This window comes from Lycorma delicatula, chromosome 1 (assembly GCF_047948215.1).
Source record: "Lycorma delicatula isolate Av1 chromosome 1, ASM4794821v1, whole genome shotgun sequence".
Lineage (NCBI taxonomy): Eukaryota > Metazoa > Arthropoda > Insecta > Hemiptera > Fulgoridae > Lycorma > Lycorma delicatula.
The window spans coordinates 78,144,337-78,170,593 of NC_134455.1; positions in this window are offsets into that span (position 1 = coordinate 78,144,337).

A 26,257-nucleotide genomic window follows, 5' to 3' on the forward strand; every position below is an offset into this window, starting at 1 on the left:
CGTAACCACAGACACTTCGGTTCGAATCCGACTTCATATACATATATTTTTTTGAACTATTTTTTTTTTTTTTTTTAATTTAAATATATTGATTTATAATTAATTATTAATCTCTATAAACATTTTTGAATTAAAAATGAAAAATACATACAATTTTATTTTTTTTCATATATATATATTTTATTACTGAAATATTATTTATTGAATTTTTTATACAATCAGAGGTTAAATTATTAATAAATCAATGTATTTAAATTAAAAAAAATCCCTTTTGGCTCGACGGAAGGCGGAGGTAGATTTGACCGGTGCTAAGTAAGGATAAAAATAATTTTCACCTTAAAATTAAGAAAAACTTCAAATTTACTGAATGCGACAATGGCGGCATGCTAAAAAGTTTCACACATTTAGCATACGACTTTCTTCTTACAATTCCAGCAACACTTTGGTCATTCCTTGCCGTAAGGGTTGGTTATATCAAAAATTATTTCCGACAAAAATTTTAGGTAATGTTTAGAGGGCTAACAACCACTTTAAGCCGATTCGATACTTTGTCTATTAAGGAAGGTATGATGATGTTTTTATCTTCAAAACGCCAATTTTTCAACCTCCTGGGACAATGATTGGTGATATGAAAAAACTTTATTTACATAGGTTTTAGCCCCTTATCCAAAGAATAGTAGAAAGTTTAAACAAATTCGATATTTTACTTAATGTTATAACCATATGTTTTTTTTTTTTTCAAAAAACCCCCCCTTTCCATTCCAATGGTCCGAATTAGCCGTTAACGAACTCGACCGAGATTTTCGAAGGAGTTATTTTTATAGAACTATTTGAAAGTGATTGGCGCAAAATTACGGCATTTATCGTGCCCACAAGAATGTGAAATATATATATATATATAAATATATATATATATATAAATATATATATATATATATATATATATAGAGAGAGAGAGAGAGAGAGAGAGAGAGAGAGATAAATATATAAATTCATATATAACATTTTGAGCTGATGGTGGTTGATGTGAAACGCGAAGATTTGTCGAAATTTCCCGGAAGTCGAATCATAGTACCCATTGCAAGAAGAAGCTACCTATTGTAATGGGTATATAATATAATTTTATGAAATCTACCTAAAACATTACATTGTCCAAATATAATGAAATAAACTATTTTCTAATTTGGGAGGTTTTACCAATTTACAACCCCTTAAAATTGAATAATTCATTGGGTTGGAAAAATAGATGTTTTACATAAAAATAAAAACAATTATTTTTAATTATTAAAGATCTTTTAGTGATTTTGAAGTCAATTTAAAACCATGACCTCGTTTAATTAAAGTAAACATCGGACCTTTAATTATTAAATATCACGTCATTATTTTCAAAGTCATTTGAATATAAAGTGATGCTTTTATATTAATGTGTAAGCTGCTCTATCCTATTCGTATTGAATTATAATATAATATAATAATAAATTTAAACTGTTTTCATATTATTTATTATAAGCATGTATACATGTGTATTATTCGTATTTTTTTTTATAAATTTTGTTTTTATAAGATAGGCATTTTTAATACTATTACGTTCTACTTAATGAAATTTTTCTATTTTCTTAAATTTTTAAACAGATAATTTAATTTTTAAATAGCAAATGTAATAATATTTTTTATTACTTTAGACCGAACACTCGTTTATAATTCTATTTTGTAACATGTCAACATTAGAATATAAATAATAACAAATATACATATGCAATATTTTACTTCAGGGTTATCTTATTTTTTCTGTTTAGTCTCGGGAACTACCGTAAGGTATTATTACTTTATAGGATGAATGAGGATGATATGTATGAGTGTAAATGAAGTGTAGGCTTGTACAGTCTCAGGTCAACCATTCCTCAGATGTGTGGTTAATTGAATCCCAACCACCACAGAACACTGGTATCCACTATGTAATATTCAAATCCGTAAAAACGTTATTCTTTCCTTTGCTAGGATTTGATCTTAGAACTCTTGACTTTGAAATCAGCTGATTGCGTTAACGAGTTAACCACAAGATCAACCCGGTTGGTTTACCGATTAAGCTTGCTACTTTTCAGTATCTGCGAAATCGAACTGTTACAGCCGTGGATTCAATAACCAGGAAAGAGATGCTTATTCTTCATACGAGAGGGTCATGCAGGAGGGAGTATAGTGGTCTACACCTGATGATTTGCATTCAGCCAGAGACAATACCTACCCGAGGGAAGTGTCAGAACTAATTGTCTCGAAGCGGAGTCTTGGGCGGAATTGGCAGCGTTTCAGAAGGCCAGAAGATAGGACTCTTCTTAATAGGAAGGCGCGGAGGCTGAGGAGGTTGTTGAGGACTATCAGGGACGAGACATTCAAGGAGTACATAGAGTCAAAAGTGGGTGTCTGGAGAAACAGAAATTCTGCTCGGCAGCGTTCTTAGATATCCAACAGGCCTTTGATAAGGTATGGATACCTGGCTTGCTCTACAAGTTAAAGCTACAACTTCCTCAACCCTACTTGCGGAATTATCGTGAGAGGCGTTTTGCTCAAGTGAAATATAATGACGAGTTTCAAGGTTCTTTAAGATTGGGTCGGGTGTCCATCAGGGCTGTGTGCTGGGCCCAGTGTTGTATTCCATATTCGCTGCAGATATTCCGGTTCTGGATGACTGCATTGTCGCCATGTTCGCTGATGACACTACTATCCTGGCCGTTTATAAAAACCCTTGCCTAGCCTGGCAGAACCTACAAATTGCGGTAGATCGTGTCTGCATACGGCAGAAAAAGTGGAGGATTAAGGTTAATCAAGGTAAGTCGAGGCAAGTCACATTTGCCATGCGGAGGGGGAACTGTCCCGGTGTGTACTTTTATGGTGTTTTGATCCCGCAAACGGAGACTGTGCGGTATCTGGGACTTCACCTGGATCAGCGTTTGACCTCGAAGTGTCACGTGAGGATGAGAGGAAACAGCTGAACGCAAGTTACAAGGAACTTCATTGGCTGCTACGAAGAAACTCAGGCCTCACGTTATCCAACAAGATCTTTATTTATAAGGCTATCCTGCGCCCAATCTGGACGTACGGTGTAGAATTGTGGAGAACGGCTAGTACTAGCAATGTGGAAATTATACAATGATTTCAGAACAAAGTAGCCAGAGTAATTGCCGAAACTTTATGGTTCACGCGGAATGATGAAATTCAAGATTATCTGGAGCTCCCGTCGGTTCGAGAGATTGGAAAAACAGCGTAATGTCAAATACCTGCAGAGGCTTGAGAATCATGTAAACCACTTTGCAATTAATCTACTCGATAATAGCAGAGACGTCCGACGGTTGAAACGTGCCCATGTACTCGACTTAGGGTCTGCGTAACAGTTAGGAATCTAACACCGTCAATTTAGTGGTGTCGTATCTAATTTCTTGTTACTTCTCTTTCTTTTTCTTTTTTTATTTGCTATTAACGTTTATTTTATGGACTGTATTGTACTGAAATTAATGGTTTGTGATTTATGACTGAGCATGAAATTTCATATTGGACTTTAAGTTTACTTGAAACTATTTATTGTGTATTATTTATTTTGGGGGTTCCCTAAGGACCTCTCCTTATCACGTGCTTTAGTCAGGAAACTTACTTATGGCTCCGCAGGAGAGCCGATTGTAATTATAATTGTCATTGAGAAAAAAAATATGTATTATCATCAGGTTATAAACGGAGGGAAATTTTGAAAATTTGTTTTCCCACTGACAATCCTGCTCAATTTACATTTGTACTTAATTTTTATTTGGGTGAGCATTTTGTTTATAATTTTTACGCATTCAATTGATTATTTTATTTTAATTAATGGTTAATTTTTATTTTTTTTTATTTTTTTATTGTTGATATCATGGCTAACCCTCATCAGTCAGCGAATACGTCCCCACCGGAAGAGGAGAGGACTCCAGTACATGTGCGTCTATCTGCTAGGAGGGAAGCTTCCCGAGTCCAAATACGGGAAGTCATCTCAGATAGCAGTGGATGTGAGAGTTTCTCTGAAATGGTCGTGGAAGAAGTCCAGCGTGCGGACCAATTAATCTCCAGACGCTCTGCGAAGAAGGCGGAAGGTGTGTCAACTCGAAGCAGTGAAAAGTTGTCACTCCATTTATCTCGACCACTGGAGACCTTGGAGAAGACTTTCTGTCTCTCCCGATCAAATCGGATGATAGTATGTGTGAACAAAGACGTTCTTCGAAATCTTTGGGGAAGCGACAGCTTCGTGGCTCTCCGCTAACTGGTGAAGAGATGAAAAAATTTAAGGCGGGAGGTTGGAGACCGTTTTCATTGTTGGATGACTCCTCTGACCTGGAAAGAAGTGAGTCTTTCACACATGTCTCTCGCATGGAAAAAGTGTTCCATAAGGGGAAACGGGTACGAGTAGGCCCGCAAAGAGTCTTCAGTCAGGAAAAAAGTGTTTTGTACATAATCAGACACTTCACTTCTGTCACGGAGTTGAGCACTTTGGTTCGGCAACAAGCAAAAACGAAACTTGAGATAAAGGAGTGCTCCGGCCATTTAGACAGCTGTGCTTGCATTTTAGGCTTTTTAGAGGATGTTTTGAATGAAATTCCTCTGGAATCTGGGATGGAATTTTCTACCCGGCGGAAGACGACGGATGCGGCTTCTCAAACGTACCATATAGACAGTGATGTGGCGTCATAGACCCCGAGGGAGACCTGGAGCGTCTCGTGTTCTGTCTACTTGATGAGCTTCGTCGGGCGGTTGACTATGGGGTAGATGTTGAACAGCTGGTGCTAAGGGGCTTGCAGGAAGACATTTTCCAATCCTCAATGTTGGTAAAGTACATTGCAGAATTGGCGGAGGGTGTAAGGTCCACTTGTATTACAGATTTGGCAGGTAGTGTCGGCCACTCGAAACATCTGCCGACTTTTTGGAAAGCTCCGTCGATCCGGGATTTGGGTCGCACGGGTAAGCTGAAAGCGGACCTAGTCCTGGTCGTGCAGTCTCCTGCCCGTAATTTATCTGGGGAGGACAGCGGTAATACGATTGATCTTGACCAGATGGACTACACTTGAGTGATTGATACGGCGGTTGGCGACTGTGGGTTAGGTTCGGTTTAATGCAGATCTGTTCCACGTGTGTTGAAGAACGGGCGGATCATCCGGTCAGTTTCTGTAGGTCTTCGTGGCGAACCGGAGAGATCTTGCGGCGCTCTGTAGTGTATGTGTCAAGGCGGATGAAGACGAAGGACTTGGTTCATCTCTTCAGTTTGTCATCAGCGCTGCAGCCAAAGTTCAAGAAGCAACCGCCGGATCCGCCAACCACCACTGCTGCACTTAAAGTTGAGGGGAGGACCTATGCGAATCTCCTCCGTTCTACGACGGGTGTGGTGTCGCAGGGGAGGCCGGAGTCCTCTCCGCGAGGCAAGGCAGGGAGAGGATTTGAAACTCCGGATGTGTACTGACTGTGATGTTGCAGGACAACTCATAAGAGACGTTGTGGAGAAGGTTGAGGGTACCACTACTACACTAGCTGGGAAGGGTGGTAGGAGGGCTCAAGTCATCGTCAAGGACGTCGACGTGTTTACTACGAAGGATGAGTTCCTGCGAGAGCTCCGTAAGATTATTTGGGAATCAGTGTCCGTAGAAGCTCTGTCCATGCGGCTGGCCTATGGGTCAATGCAGGTGGTCACCTTGGCAGTGCAGCCTCTTCTTGCAGAGAAGTTACTATCGGACGAGTGTATTTGACTGGGTGGCCTTCCGGGTGACTCGACGAACATTTTAAGAACTTTGCTTTTGGTGTTGGGGTACAGGACACAGAGGCAAGTTTTGTCGTGGCCCAGACCGAAGTGGTCATTGTTTTACCTACGGTATGGCCGGCCACATAAAGAAGGCCTGCAAGCAGGAACCTCGCTGTCTGTCGTGTAGATCTTATTGATGTGCAGCCAGGAGTCTGGGATTTAAGGCGGCCCCATCTGCGTAAGCGTCGTGAATGGGTGCACAGTGACGTTGTAGTATTTGCAAGGGACAGCCTCATCCGGGAGGGCTCCGGTGTCTCGCCATCGATGAACGAGCGGGAACTCTCTTTGCCATTTGGGCGGAAAGTAAGATCATAGTACTGGTGGGGGATCCATTTGAGGTTCCTCATTAAAGGCGTTTATGACCGGAGTGCCGGTGAGGGGATCCCTTTGGATCCCCTCATTAGAGATATGGCAAGCAAGAAAAGACCGAGTCCCGGTTGCCAGGGCGGGACTTTTTGCCCTTCCAAAGTAGTTTGAGGCGATGGCACCCCTCAGAGCTAAGTTTATGCTTAGTTGCTGGTCCGGCTTCGAGAGGCGGAGAAATCAAAGAATAAAAAAAAATTATTCATTTATTTAATTCTACCGTCCACCTGTGACGTCACAATATAGCAGTAGTTCAGAGCATTATTGGAGTAGGGGTGCGATTTTGAAATCCTTTTTGCAAATATTGTTATTTTCTTTATTTTTAACAAATAAATGTGCCTAAGAAAACTATGACCTTAATTAGAAAAAATCTCGAGATATTGAGGGTTACCTTGCTCTACGCCCCACCCTTTCATCTTTTAAGTTGAACATTTAGATACACCAATTCCCAATCAATTTTATACTTTTTCATTGTTTCTCAAATAGCTTAATTCATAAAAAATTCCTGAAATACAAAAGGCAGATGATGCGTACTTTTCAACTTGTCTGTGATGTGATCAGAATAAAGGTTTAATGTACTAGACTGAATATTATCTATATTTGAAAGGGAATTTTATACCGTTCTCCAACTTTATATTCGAATTAGTGAATGAGAAATGGGATATCACTTCACTTTTCATTGTCCCTGGAAATTGTGACTCGATATATTTGTTATTCTTGAGAATGTATCAGCTTATTTTAGAATCGGTTGGCCTCTTATGTCAGATCTATCCAAAATAATGTTTCCCAGCCCCTTCAACGATAATGGGATAATTGTATAAAAAATACATGTACTATTAGGGATAACAGTTCACATTATTCATAATATATTTTTGGAATACATTCATCAATTTAGATTATGATTTTTTTTCTTTTTCTATAGTTTTCATTTTAAATAATGATAATAGTTATAACTTTACGTAACAAGAAACAAAACAATTCTACTTCCCTAAAAGAAAAAGAAAAAAGACAGCCAATGTATCATTTATCATTTGAAGATGAGTATTCTTTTCAAATTTTTATGGTATCCTAGCTGGCTATAGTCGATATTACTCTTTCACCAAACAAATTTCTCAAAAGGTCCGTTGTTGCTTATGTGACATGTTGTTGTAACCATGAATCTTTCTCATTTAATTCTAAATTTGCAACAAACTGCGTTACAATCTCTTGGTAGAGGTCAGCATTAGGAGTGTTTTGGAAAATATTAAACGAATATGGGTTAAATTATTCTTCACCTGAAATTTCACACCACACATCAATCTTCTGTGGATGGATGATGTGAGATTGTGATCGTGAATGGATAATGTGAAAATTGTTGGAGCTCCAGTAGCGAATTGGACCTCATATGTCCAATTTGGACATATGAGGTTTTCATCAGACCTTTATGTTTTGATGCCTAAGGAACACAAAAAAACCCAAAAACCGAATGGAAATTTTCCGGATGCTCGTATGAACGTGTGTATGTTCGGTGTCGCCCTCTAAATCACCTATTCCTCCAGACTACTGAACCGATTTTGACCAATCTTGGTCAGATTACTTTTCTATATGGGGCATTGATAACATTAAATTCTCAAGTTAAAAGCTGAAGAGGGCGAGGTTATAAACCAAGGTCACCCTCAGTATCTCGAGATTTCGCTTAATTAAGGGCTTATTTTTCTTGTCACATTTGTTAAAATTAAAAAATAACAATATTTGCAAAAACGAATTTTTGCAAAATTGCACACTACCCTAAAAAATGCTCTAAATAAACTAGTGGCTAAGTGGGTATACTCTGCCAATAGTACGCCCTCTCATCACAAGAAGCGCTAGTGTAGCACTGATGTACAGCTAATATAGTCGTCTCCTACGTTGTGACATCACAGGTAAGCGGTATTATTAAATAAATGAATAATATTGAAAGTGTAAAGAAATATTTAAAGTGGTCGTTAGTACCGCCACACTCGCGCGAATGCAATACGGTATACGCGCACGTTTTAGTTGGAATCATTGAATTAAATAAACAAAAAAAATATATTATTAATATTTTTAATTAAGTTGTGTGTGAAAGCTGAGCATCAGAAAGAAGCCGCGAAACGGGAAAGTACTACAACTGTGTTGTCAGCTTTTTTTTAACAAAACAATCAACATGAACTGAAATAATATTAATTTTATTTTTTTTGGAAACGATAAAACTTTTTCAAATTCTCAGAATGCACTAACCATCTGTTACTTCCTTCTAGTGATTGCAATAAAATGTATTATGTAATTTAATGAGTTAAAGCGAATTCAATCTTTAAACAAGTTTCTTATGAAAATTTAATGAAATTTTAAATGAGGTCGCTATTTTCACTCTCTTAGATAAATCATGTTTTTTTAATTATTATTGGTGTGAGTTTTTTATAATAGTTATATGTAAGGAAGTAATTGTTATTTTCAAACAATTTTTAAAAAATTTGGAATTTCTTCCTTTCCGATTAATAAATAAGGACAGGTATTCGGAAAATACACTAATAGAAAATCGAAAAAATAATATGGAATAGTGTATTTATTAGGCTGTATTTGTATTTGATCTAGAAATGGCAAATATGAAAAAAAAAAAAAATTTTTTTTTCAAATTTGCCAATTCTAGATCACGTGAAGAAAATTTATTGTTCTTTTGATGCTTTAATGTTCTATCATCTGTGTGACCATTTTCCTTAATCTGTCTTTGTGTTCTTATCTGATTCTCCTATTTGTTAATTCCTCTTCCGTCTTGAGCCACTTTGCATTTTTAATGTACAGTTAAATATACATTTTACATTTTTCTTTTGAAATTCTTTTACGTAATTTTTCTTGAAAATTTCCCTATCTAAAATCTGATTTGTTCTTATTCCGATTTATTGGAAATTCTTTCCTATTTCTAGGATGTTTTTGAATTGGTTTTACGTTTGAGAAGATTAAAAAACTTGGAAATCTTTCTTCATTTATTCTTTTTAACTATATTCTCCGTTTTTTAATCGTAGATTATAACTGCAAATTTTCGCCAGTTTAAATTTTCTTGTTTGATCTTAAACCATTTTTATTATTTTCACACTTCGTGCCTAATATTTTTCTTAGAATTTTTCTCTCCTTTTATAAAATATTCTCTAGTCTTCCTTGATTATTTAACGTTAAAGTTTCTGCCTTTTAAAGAATTTTTATAAACGTAACGTCTGAATTTCATATTGTAAGAAAGCAATTTTTATTGTAAACACGTTTGGTTAGTTGGAAAACCATTTGCATTTTATCTGCCCGAACTTCGAAAAACAAATGTTCTAGTCCATTTTTCTGAAATAAATTCTGTACAGACAGAAATAGATAAATATTTCAAATTCTCCATGAACGTAATTTTCCCAAATTTTTGGTTCTATTTCTTTTTATATTCTAGTCGATTTGTCTTTATTTCCTGTTTTTTTTTTTTTTTTATGAAATTTATAAATCAGTTCTTTCAGCGCTTTCCTTCAAAATTTTTATTTGTATTTGGGCAGATCATCACAAAGGCTGTTAGATCATCTACAAAAGAACAAAACTATCCGTTGCTTTATATTCCTATATGTTTTGTTCTGATTCTTGTGATTGAAAATGGTAGGTTTTCAATTTATTTTCATCATTTACAAATTACTTTATCTAAAGTATAATTAAATAGAAGTGACGTGTTATCGTCGCCTTATCTCACACCAGTTTTAATTTTGAATGGTTTTGAAAATTCTACAAATAATTTTATTTTTCAAGTTCTGTTTGCTAAAGTTCCTTTAATTAGATTAATAATTTAATGTCACCTCTTTTAAAGTTTCAAAAAATAAATTTCTCCCCAATGAGTCGAAGGCTTTTCTGAAATCAACGAAAGTTAAGATACATTTTATATCATATGCATATTTTATTTAGCATTTTATTTCGTATGACTGATTTTAAATTAAAAATTTGATCTGAGCAAGATCTTCTCTTCCTGAAACTACTTTGATATTCTATTACTTGTTTGTTTACAACATCTTTAATTCTGTTTTGATTATCTTAAAAGAATTTTATAAGTTAACGGATCAAGTGAAATTCCTTTGTATTTATTTGTATCGGTTTTGTCAACCTTTCTTTGAAGCGGATAAATTAACGCAGAACGTCAATCTTCCAGTATTTCGTCTTCTTGCGAAATTTTAGTAAATAACTTTTTCTAGATTCAGTATAATATTTCTGGGCCAAATATTAAAAGTTCAGCAATTCTTGTTTATTATTATATTAACCATGCTTTACATGAGTAATAACGAAACACAAAAGAAATAGCTTTAAAAATATTTTCTTTTACTACATACCATTTTGCATGTTCATTGTCAAAGTAAGAAACTAAAATAATACAACATTCTTGAAATAATTTTATCTAGAATTTTTCTTAATCAAAGAAAGGAAAAACTGAAAAAAAGTAGTTAGTTTATCTGACAACGGAAGGTAATTTTCTTTAGAATATTTTCTGCTTAAAATAAGAAACACTTCGTGTAGACCCCGGGACTGAGGAATTCACCTAAAAAGATATCTGTTTTTCAAATGTTCTTGTTTAATCTTAGCGAAACACAATGATGTGCCTTTAGTAAAGCACATTGCAAGGCTTATCTTTAATTTCCCCTTTTATATTCGTTTTTGTTTTTGTCTGGCATCAGGTACAGTGGGAAAAGAAGCAATGATAACAAGAGATAGGACATCTCTCTCTATGTATACCTCCGTCCCCGTTACTCACCCTCTTTCTATTCTTTTACTCGCTGTTTTTTATTGTAACATGCAATGCTGTTACAATACTTTCTTCCTCTCCCCGTACTCTATGTTATCTTATCTACTACTCATCCTGTACCCGTGTCTTTTACTTAGTATTCTTACTAAAAGTAATTTACAATTTTTTCAAGGAAATTAAACCTGTTTTTTTTTATTAAAATAAATAAAAATACTAAATATAATTTATTCCAGTTTTTAATAACTATCTATTTAATTTCCACAAAGTTTAGTTGCCTTCTACAACAAAGTTTACGAACTCAGCTATTCAATTTTATAGATTGAACTGCAGATAAAAAGAATTTACTGTATGCTTTACTATGTGACGATAAATTCAATTAAAAAATAAATTTAAAAAAGCTATAATTAAATATAACCCAAAAACTTGGAATTAAGTATTAAAATTGAAGCGTATAATTTAGTAATCATTTAATTTCATAATCCTAAAATTCTTCATTGTAATTCTACAATGACGACGTTCAACCATCATTTTGTCTATTTTTACTTTAATATCCTGACCCCTAGAGGGAAGATACCCGCCTTATGACGATTCTGGTCACCATACCAATCTCTCCATTCCGATACTCAGACACTGATTACTTATCACAGTGATCAGTTTGGCCTCTATCAGGATGTCACCGACGCAAATGCCTCGATAGGTATTTCCATCAGTGACTTTAACTCAGTTATTCCCTTATCTACAGGCTTCTTCGGACATCTTCGCTCTTCTTTTCAAACTTCATTCCCAACTATTAAACCGAATCCACGGAAGCGTGTACCCTGCGCCTTACTCTGAAGAAGATTACTTATTAATTAAACAAAAAGCTAGACTGAAATGACAAACTTTATGATTAATTGAGTCTTAAATAAATACCAAAAAGCCTTAATCTCATACAGCATAAAAATTTAATGACCACAACTGGGGTAATTTAATCCTATAACTACTATAACTACTCTTATAATACTTCTATAACTACCCCGATATTTTATCCACCAATTAATTAAATTACAACAACTGGGGCAATTTAATCCTACAACTACTATAACTACTCTTATAATACTTCTATAACTACCCCAATATTTTATCCACCAATTAATTAAATTACATTTTTGTTTTTATTTTAACAGTCGTCTCTTACAATTTTTGAAACAAATATTAATAGCCATTTCTTCTTCAAGCAAATATTTTTTTTCCAATATCACCGTTTCCTTCAGTTTCATCAAAGTAACCTTCAGTTGAATGTTTTTAATCATATGTAATTTAAAACTTTCTTACTCTTAATTATCTCCTTAAGTTTTACATTTGACTTTTTGATATCCACAACACAAGCTAATTAAAACGTTTAGGAATCCATATGGAAAGAATATTTTAGCTTAGATAACTTCCTTTCTTATTTGTAATTTAAAAAAAAATACATCTTAATATTTTTTACATCATTTAACATTTAGTTAAAATATTAGTACACATATTCGCATTCTTATCTTTACTCTTGATCATCATGGATAGATTAAAGTTAATCACCGATAATGAAATTAAAATAATCCTTAAACACCAGCTCCTATGTTTTAATTGACTTGTCCTTTCCATTTCTTGATGATCTATCAAGGCTTAATCTAATATAAGACTAAAATCAGATACAAATCTAATTAAAAACATTGATTCATTATGTATAAATCGATAAATTTATTGATTTAATTGTTACTATGATACAAATTTTTCGAAAACATTTTCTTCAGTTGTATTGTAAGAAAAAAAAGTTTAATTAAAATTTATTTTTTTTTACGTTTTTATTTTTTTAATATTTTTTTATTTCTGTTTGGTGACCTATTCATTAACTTTATACTTACAGCCCTAACTTAGTATTCTAGAATTAATACACATGTTGCACTGTGCCCTTTAAAACACGCTATGTGTAGATGAAAAAAGATGTGCTTTTGAACAATTCCATGCGTTCATATTCAGTTGTGATTTGCTAAAAACATTTGAATGAGACGTTTTCAGCCACTCACCACGCAGATTATTTTTAGCTGCGATAAATTTTTAGAATTGAAAAATGTTAAAAACTTTCTGGTAGTAAATAATTTTGTAGATGATTAATTGAAAGTGGCTATCAAATAATATTAAATGGAGTGTTTAAGTATGACAAAGATATTTTGAAACTCAAAGCTTAAGAATAGTTAAGACAATGTTTTTTTACAGATCCACAGAATATTACCATAAAAATGACTATGATTAAGTTTTAATAAAAATATTTCATTTCAAAATTTTTTATATTAAATATTTTTAATACTCAATCGATCTTTTATTTTCAAAAATATTCCTTGTACGTTTCAATTTGCAATATTATTTTCTTCAATATTGGTATTATTTATTTATTATCTTCAAGAATCTGCTTCACTATTATAGAAGATATCAACAATTTTTGTGTTAATGTAGTCAACTTCAATCATTTTTTTCTATTTTATTTATTAATTCTCTATAATATGATGTTGCTGTGATCAAGTTTTTCTCCGTCTAAGCTGATCCTCTTATTTTTGTATTAATTAAGACTGATACTGATTCAATCCTGACCTATTTATCTTTTACATTATTAAATACTAATCTGATAAAATATTAATTTTATACCTCACAACAACTTTTTTTTGTAATTATATAAACTGTTAAAGAGTAAAATTGCAATGAAATATTGGATTAAGAAAGATATAAACAAAAAAACAAACTCGTACAAGCAGTGAGTTTCCTTTAATAAAATAAATAGAATTTACGTATAAAAGAAGCAAATATTTAGAATTGGGAAAACATTTCTAAACTATTTTTATTTGTGGTCCCTAATATTTTTTATATGTGCAACCAATTATCGATAATCAAACCAGAAGTATAAAAATAGAAATATTTTGTTAGGAAGACCTTGAAAATTAAAAGAATTGTTAAATTTGAAACAAAAAAGTTTAAGACGTACTGAAGGATAGGTAGATTCTCTGTAGTCTTATAAAAAAATAATCATTTTCGATGTTGACTGTTTATCTTTCTTAGTTTCATTCTTTTATTATATTTTAACTCCATTGTCAAAACTTATCGAACTATAAGTTACATAAATAGATTATTGTACTGTAAGTTATTCTACTTATTGAGTACAATAACTTTTGACAATGGAGTCAATATATAATTAAAAAAATGAAACTAAGAAATGTAAATAGCACGCTACACATTAATTATCGTGATTTTATCAGAAACTATAATAGTAATTATTATCTTAATAACATCAATTTTTGATATATTTTACGACCCGTTGGATTAATTCCCTAGATAAGAAAAAATGAACTTCGTAAAAGTTTAGAGTTAAGTTAAAACTCATTATACGTATACAATTATTATTCGACGATACATACAAAAAGAAAAATCCAAGCTAAATTTACAAAATATTTTTTTTAAATAAATTTAAAATCATTTTTTTTCATATATAAAGTTCAAGATTTTCTCCAGAGATAAATTTCAAAGTTATATTTTGTGATATGTTAAATCAATTTTTATGACTTAAAAATAAAATAATGTTCTTAAAAAAAAATCCAATAATGTTATTGGGCATTTGAACAAACAAACAAACAACCTTTATAAAACATGTAACTCTTAGAGTGTGATGATTTTTATTTAAATTATCGTAACACTTTAAATAAAAAATATATATTTAAAAATTCATATTTTAATAAAAATTTTACAACAAGACATATATATATGAACATGTGAGCATCTACTGCTATGGTCAGTAGCTCAGCGGAAATTGGGTAACGTATGAAAAGATGCCATATCTGACCGGTATTCGAACCCAGGACATCCGCAGGTAATGCTGAGACGCTACCTGCTCAGCCACAGAGGTGGTAGAATAGTATTATTTCTACTAATATTTTATTTTCTTCGGTCACATACTCTTTTGATAATAAAGAGGAATTATTGTTCCAGTAAAAAAAATTTCCGCCATTATATTTTTATATTTTTCTAAGTTTTGAGATCCCATTATTTCAAAATTATTACAAATCTAAATTTAAAAATTTAGATTTGTAATAATAATTTTAATAATAAAAGTTATTCAATTAAAAAAAAAAAAAAACAAAAACAAAAAAACAAATGAAAATAATGGAAAAACTATTAAATAGACTAAACTTAAATTTTTTGATTTCAAGTTGGCACCTCTGACATAGGAAATATTAGCTGTTCGAAAATATCTTCTCCATATACAGTCACCTTTGTTTATTTCTAAATAACAGCTTCGTATGAAACATTTATTATGGAAGAACACCGTGCAGTGATATAATTTTTATTTTCTGAAGGTGTAAAACAGGCGAAATTCACTGACAAGTGTAAAAACCGCATAGTAAATAAAATGTATTAACCTTGCAAATTTTCATAAGTAAATTAAACAGTTAAAATCGGTTATAATAAGTGTCACAGATTTTCATCGTGGCAGTGGAAGTTTTGACTGATAATTTACAAATTCACATTAATGATTTTATACGCAAAGGAATATTCACAAACATTTGTGAAATTGCTGAAATTTGTGGCGAGTCTGTCCATTCCATAAACCATGATTAGCAGAATAACCGTAAAACGTTTTTGAGGTGAGTTCTAAGAGTGCAGATTCAAAATCACAAATCACATGAATTTACATTTGTATGGAACTTAAAGAACGGTTTTTAGCCGCTAAAATAATAGCTCAGACGTTTTAGGTAGACGTTTCCACATCTGCCATGGAAAAACAGCAAGCTGTGATAAGAATCTGATTTTGTGAAGGTGTAAAATAGGCTGAAATTCACTCATGAGATTTAAAACAATTTGTTAAAAATGTATTAGCAGTGAAATGTTTCGTAATTAGCTTGAATAGTTATAGTTGTTTAGAACAAGTGTCGCCAATTTTCAAAGTGGTTTCATAGTTTTTGATTCATAGTGGACCTAAACTTCAGAGGGTAAGATGGAAACATCCAAGTTCGCAAACGCAAAAAAATTCAGATCGTAGGCGTCAGCCGATAAAGTAATACTGATGATGTTTTGGGACTACGAAGTTCCAAATTATTGCGGTTATTTTGAATAAAAACGTATAATCCACAGTGAGTAGTGCTGTGATACGCTAAAAAATAAATTTAAATCCTTAGTAATAAGGAAATATCCTGGTTTTCTTTCAAAAATCGTAATTGTTCTGCATTATAACGGTCTTCTGTACACAGCTCAAATGACACTGAAAGGTATTCAAAAGTCGAGTCGAAAGGTGATACAGCATCAACTTTCTGTCCCGGATATCGCACTATCAGAGTTTTTATTTGTTCGGTCCTCTTATAGAGTTCTTAGGTGATATCAATTTCGGGAAGAAATGAGCAGATCATGATTTTGGTAAAGAATGGTTTAGATGCCGAGGTGAACAGTTCTTTACTATTCGAATAAGAAAGCTTACAGAAAGATGGAAAAAATGCAAAATAAGTCCGGGGATTATGATGAAAAGTAGATTAAATTTCGGTTCCGTTGAATAAATAATAATTTTTCTATAATCATTTGTCTCTTTTAATTATTAAATGACCCTCAAACAAAAGTAAAATGTTAGCTTCTATTTGGCTTTAAGGAACAGTTTAACCATGAAAACATGAATTTTATTATACCCACTTATATATCATATTAAAATATTTAGAAACATCAGACGAGAAGTGGGGAATATATTTAGGGATAATATATTACAAAGGGAGTAAAATAGTTTATTTGTGTGTGTTTATAGCTTATTCAAATAATATTACTAAAATAATAGAATTTAAAAAATATATTTTTTTTAACAAAACTTCATGAAACCTGCTAAAAATTATATTTTTATAATTCTAATTAAAATATAATTATTATACATATGACAAGAATTTTGAATTAACATTTTATAAGAAATCCCTGATGATGGAGTAGCGACTCCGAAAGTACTTGCAAATATATATTTGAAAATTGTTGTTAAGTGGAACTTTAATTTATACAATTGTATTAATACCAACGGTGCCAAATGCTTAGAAAATTAGATTTAATCACTCTACTTCGTCAACGAAGTTGGCATATTAAGAATAAGACTTTATAACAATATCGAATTGCCATATTTTTAATAGTATTCCTTTTCAGAAATTAATTGGAAAATTTTAAATTTCAATAATTTTTTATAACTGTCTTTTCGAAGAAAAGTACGGTATTACCTTCGGTCGCACGGTAGGATTGGTGGACGAAATTGAATTTTCTTTACGTTTTGAGGTATGAAGAATACGAAAATATCATTCACTTAAAATGTAATTTCCTTATATATAAAATTTGTGGCTCGAAAATATCCAAAACTACTTCATAAGTTTCACTGAAATTTATTTGTACTTAGTAGTGTGTCTGAAGTGCATGTGAAAATTTGATAACAATCGGTTGAGTCATTCCTGGGTTACGCTCAATTTAAGGTGAACAACAGACCACAATTTGAGGTTATATTGATTTAGTGTATTTTTCTATACGCGTTTATGCAGTGAGTCACAGTAGTAAGTGAGTTTAAACCTGATGGTTGTGCGTAGTGTGTACTCGTTATATTTAAATATTTCATAAAATTACGGTTATAATAATTTAATTTTCTTATAAACAGAAAACATATTTTAATATTAAATTTAAAAAAACATATCTCTTAGTTTTCTCATTTAATTTGTTTTTTCGCAAAAAAAAATCATAAAAAATAAAACAACGAAAAGTTGATCTTCTTGCGCAGAACTGCACAAGAATTTTTTACATTATAACTCGAGTTTATCCAAACAAAATTCTTTTCATTTTGCTATGTCATAATTAGAATTAAATTTTATATTTCAACTGATTCAAACTGAATGAAATTAGTGCATTTTCTTTCGTATAGGCAACATGGCAGCCTTTATGAGATGATATTAGCCGACCCCAAAACTGCAATCAAAATAGTAATAATAAAAGTAGTAATATAAAGCGATATACCACAACAAAACGTCAACCAGAAATTTTGAATTTCAATTAAAATTCCAAAGGTTATACCTACCCTAACGAAAATACTTTTGGTAATGTAGACTAAAATGAATATTAGTTGTTTGGGATTGCTTGATTACTAAATTATAAAAGTGCTAATTTATCTTGTCAACATTCAAAATCTTTATTTATTATTATATTCATGTTTAGGTAATATATTTTCTAACCCCCTACTGTAAAGTGAATTAAAATATAGCAGGAAACGATGATAATTTTTTTAAAGAATGGTTATTAAACTAACACGCATACGTTTTTCAAGAACTCTGAAAACAGAGGATTCTCAATCTGATCGTACTTTTTTATTATCTATTTACAGGCTTCAATTTTCATGAAATGCACCGAATTTTTATTTATTTATCTTTTTTTTGCAGACGTTCTTCAGATGGCTTTGTAATGTGTTCTGCCTAATTTACTTAAACGGAAACATCTTTTAACAAAAAAGTACATATTCATCAATGACTATTGAATTTAGTTTATATTCTATTGAATTCCACAGTCCTGGCTATATAGTATAAAATACCTTATTTACTCGAACATAAGTCGAGGTATTTTCCTCAATTTTCTCCCAACAAATGGATGGAAGATCTATAATCGGATGCGGGGCCGACTTACATTTGGATTCGACCGGGCTTTTATGTTGTTCGTAGTTTATTTTCGTTTTTATATTCGCAATGGGAGCTTGTTACTCTTAAATTTATAGTAATAACTACGTTCAATTATTATTATTTATAAAAGTACATATTTAAGAATTTCTTATTTTTATAAAGATATTGACTTTGTCATTCAGAATATAAGTAAACTTAAAACACTACATGCTAATGAATATTTTTAATTTTCCCATTTTTGTGAAACCATGTTGTTTTATTTCATTTATTATAATTTTTACCAATTAATAGTTAGTTAACATTAAACAATTACGTATAATAATATAAAATACTAATATAATATTATAAAATAATTATTTTTTAAAAAATGGTACCGACATCAAAATCATATAGTATGATGCAGGTATATAGAATTATAAAATTCTCACGTCCTTACCGATGATGTAAATTATATATAATTTATATTGAGTGTGAAAGGTTTAAACGAGATATCTCAATTTTTTTATGATTTTACTAACGGTGCTACATATCTTGAGCAGAAACTCATATATTACCTACCCCACAGAAGACCATATAACATCATCTAAAATGACGCGTACAAACAGAATATCAAGATTTCACTGTCCCTACCTACTCGCCGGAAGACGAAAACGTTTTTTGTCAATTTTCAGGCTGATTTTTTTTGTCTAAAAAGTTTTTCAACATCATGGTACCACCGTGAAAAGTAGCTGCGTCGATCGCAACAAAATTTATTACAATCAGATAATAGAAAAAAAAAAAAATGCGCAAACAAAAAAAAATTATACGGATCGAGTACATAAACTCCTATTTTGAAGTCAGTGAAAAGGTATGTATAGTATTAGGTAATTGTATATAATAAATTTCAAAATTAATTTCTTATTAGTAGTAAAATCTTATTTAATAGAAAATAGAATTTCTTCAAGCTATTTTCCTGAAAATTAAATCCAGAAATGGGGATCGACATATATTCGAGCAAATACGGTAATTAATTTATAATAATTTCTACAACTGTACAGTATACTAAATAAGGAAAAAAATGCTAATCCGGTAAAATTATATAAATTAGGTAATTTTTGAGATCTCGCGTTTCACGACCTTCAAACTAAAATAAAACAATTTCAGAATTGTAAAATTCCAAAAAAATGTCTGAATATATATGTATATATGTTGACCTGTTTTATATTTGAGATCTCCAGGTTTGAATGAAATTGGCTCGTTAATTTCTGTGCTTTGGGTATTGATATCATTTAATTTTGGTCACAATTGATCAAGGGAGCAAGGAGATATAGACCTTATGTCCCGTAACTCAAAATTCTATTAAAAGGACAGATAAAGTTTTTCACGTAATCTAATGCTTCCTTTACTGTAGCTAAGATACATTCTTATGGTATTCGATCTTATTCGAACCCCCATAAAAAGGTAGGGGCAAAAAACCTTTTTTTCTTTTTTACCATTTATTGACTCAAAGTCGCATCCTTGTAAAAATTAGGTGACAAAATATTTTCAAGATATAAATCAAGTAAATTGGTTAAAAATTTGGTTTAACCAGCCAGAAATATAAAAAAAAGTCGAATTTACATTATATCCGTCATGATATAAAGAAATATCACTTTGACGTTTGATAAGCCGAAACGTCAGTCTGACCTAAACGTGCTTACATTCGAAATCCAAATAGTGAAAAACACACTTGGTAGTATTGTATCCCTACAGCACTTCCGGTCATATTTTTTCTTAATTGTATCGACATAGGTTTCTCGCCCTTTTTCATTGTTTCTGAACCGTTCTTTTGTAAAGTTGTAAGAGTTTTTACAATTCAATCGGTGTTTTAAATAAATATGAACATCCAAAAGCTCAATGAAGAAGTAAAAAAAAAGGATTCCGTTTGATGTCGACTTCAATTTAAGTTTAATTTGATGGTTAGATATCTGTTTTTAGCTTAAACTTATATTAAAATAAAAAATTAAAAGGCCTTTGAAATATTTTTGTTTTCATTTTATGCGATTTTTATTTACTTATTTATTTATTTTTTTAATTTGTTCTCACACCCGTTTTTTATTAAACTACAAAAAACATGAATAAATGTAAAGATATTTTGTCTAATTATAACATTGTTAGCTAGTTCGTATTTAAAAAAAGACCGTTTAAAAAGCCGTTCCGTTTTCTAATATACTTCCTTCTTCCTTAACCGTTCTATTAGTCTCTTTATATTTCTCTTTACTCTGTCTTGTTTTCTTAAGTTTCATTGTCATTCTACGCTGATTCTTCTTTAACACCATCTCTCTACACTCTTTATCGACCATTCCGTATTCCTTCCCAGTCATCTCTCTTCAATGGTTTCCTTTACTGCATCGTGAATGCCTATTTCGTGGCACACATATTCTATCCACATCCCCTTATTCTCTGTCTGTTCGCCTCTGGGAATCTTCGAGTTTACCTTTCACGGCAGTCTGGTATTCTTCCTTCCTTTCATCATTTATCAACGGATATTTTAATTTAAAAAAAATTAAAACTTGTAAATTGAGTTTATCTAATTTCATGCCTAACTTAATTTATAAATGATGCTAGTACCTTGTTTCAAGCTTTAAAATTATTTCAGAACTTAAAACGTTTAAAAGAATTTAAAAAAATATATATTAATATTAATGAAAATTGCTCTCCGATATTAGCTCAATACATCTTTAATGTACTACATTATAATTAATTATATGACATTTTTAACACTTTCCCGTAGAAAATACCTCAATTTGTTGCTCTGCTTTATTTGTCTCGGTAATCTTATAACTCGGATACCTAAAAACAACCAGTAAAAGCGACACTAGTTCGACTTGCTTTCTCTGAACGTACTCATTGAACTGTTAGTCCCTGTCATTACATCACTTTAATCTTACTTAAATATCACTTTGGCTAGATGCTGAAAAACAATTGGCTTAAAAATACTGAAATATATTTTATTTATTTTTTTTAATGTATTTTAGAACATACTAATTATTCATTCACAACCCACCGGGTTGGTCTAGTGGTGAACGTGTCTTCCGAAATCAGGTGATTTGGAAGTCGAGAGTTCCAACGTTCAAGTCCTAGTAAAGACAGTTAATTTTATACGGATTTGAATACCAGATCGTGGATACCGGTGTTCTTTGGTGGTTGGGTTTCAATTAACCACATATCGCAGGAATGGTCGAACTAAGACTGCACAAGACTACACTTCATTGACACTCATATATTTAATCCTCTGAAGTAATACCTGAACGGTAATTCCCAAAGGCTAAACAGAAAAAGAAAAAAAAATTATTCATTCACAAACTTGAGAAAATAAAAAAAAGATTATTGAATTCCGTACAATTTTCTAATATTTTAAGTTTCCTAAAATTCCTTAAATTATAAAATAAACGGTAAAATTTAGCCTTATATTATTTAAGAAAAAAAAAAATCAGTTGTAAATTTTAATATGAAATAGAATTATCATTTTAGATAGATATTATTACTACATACTAATGAATTATGATTGGAAGAATACAGTCATACTTCTTATAACAGTTAGAAGAAGATAATTCGTTTTACAGACTCTAGGTAGCAGCACAAACCGACAAAGTTTATCAGATTAAATTAACGACCTTTAAACCACGTATACAAATATTGTAACTAATTTTATATTTCAAAGTTAATATTTATGTAGTTAATGTACAATATAAATCGTTTAAAAAAGTATATATTTACACTTAGGGCTGATGTTTTCCGAAATAGTTTTAATTAAATAAATTGTTATTGAAATAATGATTTTTTTTTTTTATTTTGATCAGTAGTACTATAAAATAAATTCTAACTTACATATTTCTTTTTTAAATTATTTATATTCATGTAAGTTTATCATATTTCTAGATAGAGTGCTCAACTGGAAGATAAAATAGAACTTTTTTTTTCTTTATATTTTTTTTTTACTCCCCTTTAACGAATAACCCCCTTTGACAAAAATACTAGTTTCCAAACTTAAAAAGTATCTTACGTATTATTTTCATAAAACATTTCAAATTTAGATAACTGTTGGTTTTTATATATCATAATCAAAAAACAATAAGATATCTTCTTGAAACAGAAAGAAAAAAATTCAAATGTTTTTCATAATTGCCTGCAATTTTAATAATTTTATAATTAATAGAATTAATTTGTATTATTTTCATATTTAATTTTCTTTCCTCTGTTGTTAAGCAGCATTGAAAACAGTGTAGTTTTAATTAAATAGATTTCACCCATATTTAAAAAGTTAATTTAAGTTAATTTAATAAGTCACCTTATTTAAAAAGCAAAATATTTCTTTAGTTTATAAGGTGTGTAGTTAATTTTGAAAGAATGTAATAATATTAAAATTTATTCATATTTAAATATCCAACAGCAGTATGATGCCGGATAAAAGTCGTTTTTTTCATATAATGGAGAGAAATGAATTTTATAACTTTTAAAAAAATCCATCTGAACGGTATTCGAACACAAAATATTATAAATGAAAGACAGGAATGATAACTAATAATTATTAGTTGCAACGTCTATTATTTGATACTTCAGGATCAAGAATCAAAATAATGAAAATTTGTATCAGTTTTCTATAAACTTTTTGTACTGGTCTTACTAAAATACATGTCAATTCCGGAACTAACATCTAAGCAATGATTCAACAACAACTGTACCTCATAAAACAACCAATTCTGTAGGTACAGAACAACATTGAAAAAGATAATAATATCAATAAAAGTAATAAACAATGCTAATTATATTTCAGGACACAACCTTACGTAGATACTATATACTACTATATATTTTCGTTAAAAATTATTTGTATATAAAGTTTTAACCTCCTAATTAATCGGTTAATTAAATTAATCTAAAAAAAAAGTATTTTTTATTTATTCCATTTGAAAATGGGTTTGTGAATGCATTCTATAAATTAATTTTTAATTCCTTTAGCAATAAAAATTTTCATTAGTTCTTTCCACATTAATTTACAAAATAATGGGCAGTTAACGAAATTATTAATCAGCATTCACTTATATATTTTTTATTCATATTTTGTAAAAGCAAATTTGGTATTAAAAATAAATGTTCAAATACATAAATTTTCAAACAAGAATATATCTATATAATTAAAATATTTATGTTTATTTCCACAAATATTGATTGTATATTTATTACAAAATAAATACAAATATAGGAAACGCCAATATATTTATATGATTGTAATTTTTCTAATGAAAAATTCATAACAATAATGTAAAGGTTTAAGGTTAATAATTTCATTATCTAATAATAATTTTTCATTTTTTTCGATTTCGTTTATTTACTTATACATTTAAAAAATAACTATAAATGGACACATTTTCTCTAAATCTAATACTCTTTTATGATCTTCAGTTATTGAAATGTATATCTAACTAATACAACAGCATAACTGATATATGTATATTAGCTATATATAACTAGTTAAATTAATAAAATATTAAATAAAACATAAGTTATTTTCAGAACATAACGATTTATACAAATAAATAAATAAAAGATGTATTTTGGAAAATTGCCAATTCTAAAATTTTAATTTAATATCAGAATTTATCTGCTCAAAAAAAAATTGGTGAAAGGAAATTCATTAAATTTACTGAGATTTATAAAATCAATTGTAAAATAAAAGAAAAATTCATATTTTTTTTAAGTTTAATTCTCGTACGATTTAAGATCGTATGTAGAAACGAAACTGATTTTTATACACAATAAATTTCAAAATAGATTTCCATAATTATAATATCTTCTAGAAAAAAAATCTGATGTGGACAACACGACTTCCTTGTACGCCTATTAAATTACGTTTACACATATTTTTAAAATGGAAAGTACATAAAATTTTATTTCATTAAAAACTTCCGATATTTATATATTTTTTGTTATTATTGAATTATTATTATTATTATTCATTGTAGAACTTATCTTACAATGAGATACTTACTAATAACTGTTAACAAATCAATATATTTAAATTAAAAAAAAAGGAAATAAATCTGATTCGAACCGATGTGCCTTCCCCTTAAAAGATCCAAATATTTCATTAACTAAAATTTTATTTGGCACCAATGAAAATACGTACCACTTATGATATATCGCTGAAAAGTTTGAATGAGGGCTTATTACTGCAGTTTAAAAAGCCCAAAATCTATTTTTTTTTTTTTTTTTGGATTTTGACCTTTTTTGAACACTTTTGGTTCAGTCGATTGCAATCAAAAGGGAATTGTACTAGAAGTAACAGTCCTAAATCTAAAATTTCAGCTTACTGCAGGTAATCGTTATTGAATTATGTACGTACAGATGTCACGTCAAAACTAGTCAAAATGGATCCAAGGATGGCCAAAATGGATATTTCCATTGAAATCCGGATACTGAAATTTTTCGCGATCAAAATCCTTCCTTTACTTTGTACAAGCAAGTAAAAAGTTATATGAAATCCTTAAATTTAATTGGTTGCTAAACAAATGTACAATTTTTGTAATTAGGATAACAATACTTCAGTTCATTTTTCAATTGTTTTTCTCCAGACTTTAAAAATTACTTTTTTATTTTTATAACGTACAATTGAGATATATGCTAAAGTTTAACTTTTTTAATAATTTTTCTTTATCCTTAAAAGACAACTAACAGTAATATTTTTCTATTGACATCGACATCTTTTCTATTAAACTTAATGTTATTCATTTTTTCATAAGCACAAAGAAAAGTTGAAATTATAGATTTTTAAACGCCATATCCATAATTTTCATGTTATTACATTGCAAACATGTATCACTGCAAAGAACACAAAAATTGTACGAATCTGTACTACTTTTTCTTTATAGTCGAAATGTTCTAAGATACAGAGACTCAAAAAAATTATTATAAAATTTGAATACTATCTTACCAAAATACATAAATTCTAGGACATTATTGAACGGTACTCTCTCAGAACCGAGCAGTTTATACCTGTAACTGCACAACATTACATTTTGTTAAGCAAGATTAGTAATCTTAAATAAAACAACAATAATAATAATAATAATAATAAATTTAAATAAATAATGATATAAAATACATCGCACCATGTTATAAAACCTACAAGTAAAAGGAAAGAGATAACCAACTTCACGAATCCTACACGAATTCCACAGTTTTTATTTGAATCTAACCTGATTTCATGACTTTTTTCAATAACTGGGTCTATAATTACGCTGCTCCTAAAGTAAACATAATAACGTACAAGTTTTATCCAAGTGTAAGACCTCTCAATCAGACTGTTGAATGTTATTTTCTAACTACAACTAGTATATTTACAATCGACTCCTAAAGTGGAACCATAAGTAAATCGTTTGATAATAAAAACAAACAATAAACAAATAAATAACTATGCTTTAGCAAGTCCGATAGACACGTATAATGTAAAAATTGACATGAAGAAAACAACATGCAGCTATAAACTAATAGCTACAAAAGTAAACAAAAATAATCTCACTAGATTTGACCATAGCAGCAGCAATCAAGCACATGGAGACGTTTCAACCTTCAGAGGTCCCCTTTGTTATCAACCAGATTAGTCGCTAAGTTGTTGACATGATTTTCTAAAAAAATAATAAC